Genomic DNA, 3,627 nt, shown 5'->3' on the forward strand with positions numbered 1-3,627 from the left:
TGCCCATTGACTCGCAGATCGTGCCGATCGCTACAAATACCGTCCGGCCGGCAGAGAAACGCGGCGGGCTCCCGCGTCGCCCGTCTCGTCCGAGCCAGAAGACGGGACCGGTGCTGGTCCTGGTCCAGCTTTCAAAAAAATAGGACTTCAAAAAACGTTTAAAAACTATCACGAACCGAAACGCGAGTGTATACGTTTGGCAATTGCGATGAAAATTAGTAAGTCAACACTTAAGAAATGTCTGAACAAGTTTGTAAGGCAGCAAGCAAGCAAAGTACTTCAAAACAAACAAGCTCGAACTGGCATGAACATCATCACCAGAGTGGCGGTACGCATCATATGCCATCAGAATATCGGACCAGGCCCCACTCAGCCGCACCCGCAGTTCACCCTCTCCAGTGCATGCCGCGTCCTTCGCCCCCTGCCCTTGTATGAAGGTCAGTGACCCAGCGCACACTACTTACCTGCTACCGTCGGGGTGCCCTACATTTCTTAAGCTGTAATGGAGCATCGTTTTTCACGTCCCTGTGTGAACTAAAATGCGTTAAGAAGAGAACCTACTTTGCTCTCATTCTCGCCCAAAGTCCGATCCCATTCAAGTAGTACAATGTCCTGTTTTTAGGTAGATATTGTTGTACAATTTTGAGGCAGCATCCGCCAGCACGCCGCACTAACCTTAGCAAGAAAAGTCATATATTTTGCATAGCGGGGCAACTGCCAATTACGTCCACGAATGGGGCGACTCTTTCCAGCTCCAGACCAGCAGCAACATTCATTATCCCAGTGCCCAGGGGCCTCTCAAGGCTGGAAACCCCATTGGTGATAGTGGTGATCTGCCGTCGCTATGCTATAGCTCCTGATGGACTGCCATCTGGTTGCTGTGCTTAGCCGCGGATCACACGCCTCCTCGGCCGGTGGGCTGTCCCCAGGCCGGAGGCTGTGGTCTGATGGAGACGCCCGTCACTACCAGTTACGCGAGGTAGGACTGCTCACTGCTCACGCTTACCTCGGGACCGCCAGCCCGGGCCCGGAGGCCGCTCCCTCACCCATCCCGGGGAGCGTCACTCCTGGCTGCCGTCCCCCGCCCCTCCCCACGGAGCGTCACTCCTGGCTGATGTCCCCACTCCTCTCCGGGGAGCGTCACTCCTGGCTGCTGTCCCCCGCCCCTCCCCACGGAGCGTCACTCCTGGCTGATGTCCCCCGCCCCTCCCTAGGGAGCGTCACTCCTGGCTGCCGTCCCCCGCCCATCCCGGGGAGCGACACTCCTGGCTGATGTCCCCACCCCTCTCCGGGGGGAGCGTCACTCCTGGCTGCTGTCCCCACCCCTCTCCGGGGAGCGACACTCCTGGCTCCTGTCCCCACCCCTCTCCGGGGAGCGACACTCCTGGCTGATGTCCCCACCCCTCCCCAGGGAGCGTCACTCCTGGCTGATGTCCCCACTCCTCTCCGGGGAACGTCACTCCTGGCTGATGTCCCCACCCCTCCCCAGGGAGCGTCACTCCTGGCTGATGTCCCCACCCCTCTCCGGGGGGAGCGTCACTCCTGGCTGCTGTCCCCACCCCTCTCCGGGGGGAGCGTCACTCCTGGCTGCTGTCCCCACCCCTCCCCAGGGAGCGTCACTCCTGGCTGATGTCCCCACTCCTCTCCGGGGAACGTCACTCCTGGCTGATGTCCCCACCCCTCCCCAGGGAGCGTCACTCCTGGCTGATTGTCCCCACCCCTCCCCAGGGAGCGTCACTCCTGGCTGATGTCCCCACTCCTCTCCGGGGAACGTCCACTCCTGGCTGATGTCCCCACCCCTCCCCAGGGAGCGTCACTCCTGGCTGATGTCCCCACCCCCTCTCCGGGGAGCGTCACTCCTGGTGATGCCCTCACCCTGTCTACGAGGGGTTCCAGTCAGGCTGATATCCTCACCCTGTCCCCGAGAAACTGCAGTCCAAGCTGATGTCTTGTTCCGAGGGGCTCCGGTTCAGGCTGACGTCTTCACGCTATATCCGAGGGGTTCTAATCCGGCTGATATCACCACCCTGTCTTTGAGGGGCTCCAGTCCAGGCTAATGGTCTTCATCTCAATGCCATGGAGGAGGCTGACAACCAACAGCCTGGGTTCTCCTGGCTTGACTGGGAAGCGCTGTCACAAGGCTGGAGCCAAGCCAGGTTAACGATGCCTCCAAACTTTGGATGAGCGCAAACCTCGGCTTTTGTGAACTAGCACGATGTCCACCCCCATTACCAACGATTGTTACAGAGTTCGCGGCTGACGCCCCGACAACACGAGCTTGCTCTTTCCCTGGGGCATCGGCACTCGTGCACCAGAGATGAGTGGTGCGATCTATCTTGTTCCTCCTCGTTGAACAAAGCTGCAGTGTGCAACAAACAATTCGCCTCTTGCAGCCAACTGCAGTCAGTAACAATGCAGACGCCACGGGATTATCGAACGGGCTGGGGCTGAGAAAATATTTATCCAGGGGAACACACTGCTGCAGGGGACTGTGCTCCTGACGCGTCCGACGATAGGTGCTTCTCACGCTACAAAATATGTTTGTGGGTTGTGGGGTTATGACATTACCTGAAACGAAAACACTCAATATTTTGCCCGTAATGTTGTTTCCAGACCCGAAGCCTTTCATAAAAAGCAAGTTTGCAAATAAGCCCCCAATCGCATACCGCTCTGCAGCGAGCACACCACCCGACCCACCGGCAGCACGTCCACCTCCAGCTCGCCTCACCCGAGTCCAGGCATTGCCCAATCCTCGGCTCCAATCTGGTCGGCAGCGACTGCTGTCAGGAGAGCGGGGAGGGGCTGCGTGCGGCGTCGGGCACGCCCCCGCGCGTGCAGCCGCCCGCCGCCTCCCACCCACCCGCCGCTGTATTGTTTGTACGCGCTGCACGCGGCCTATCGGACATCCCTCATCGGGCCGTAATTGGTGGGTGCGCCCACACGCTAATTGTATTCAGGGTGTCCCCGACCGGCGGCGACCAGTGATGAGCACTGTGCGGCTGATGGGCGGGTGGCGCGGCGGTAGTCACACGCCCCCGGGTCAGCCCAGAGCCAGGTCGGTCAAAGGTCAGGTCAGGGGACAGGTCAGTCCCGGACTGGTCGACACGAACGCAGACCGGTTCAAAGCCGAACCAGCTCAGAGACAGGTCAACCCAGGGCCAGGCCAGAACATAGCCAGGTCAGCCCAGAGCCAGGTCAGTGCAGGAGTGCAGGGTCAGGTTAACCAATAGCCAGGCCAGTACAAAACCGTCTGAGTCCAGAACCAGGTCAGTCCAGAGCCCGGTCAGTTCAGAGCCCCGCCAGTTTAGGGCCAGGTTCACCCATAGCCAGGCCAGTCTGGAATCGGGCGAGTCCATGACCAGACCACTCTAGAGCCAGATTAGTTCAGAACTAGGCCGGACCGGGGCCAGACCAGCGCGGTGTGGTTGTTGTCAGCTTTGTCGTGCCTCTTGACGCCCAAGTTTCAATCCAAAGCAAGCGCGAGCGTTTCAGCCTCCTAATGAGCGGCGTTCACGCATGACGGCTTACACACTTGGCAAACTTGTTATAATCGGGGCAAGATTTGTGCTGAACCAGTAAACATATTTGACATTAGTTGGCCGTCTTCGTAAAGTCGCATTGCCTTAC

Source organism: Pollicipes pollicipes, unplaced genomic scaffold (assembly GCF_011947565.3).
Source record: "Pollicipes pollicipes isolate AB1234 unplaced genomic scaffold, Ppol_2.1 Scaffold_4002;HRSCAF=4701_pilon_pilon_pilon, whole genome shotgun sequence".
In the NCBI taxonomy this organism is placed as follows: Eukaryota; Metazoa; Arthropoda; class Thecostraca; order Pollicipedomorpha; family Pollicipedidae; genus Pollicipes; species Pollicipes pollicipes.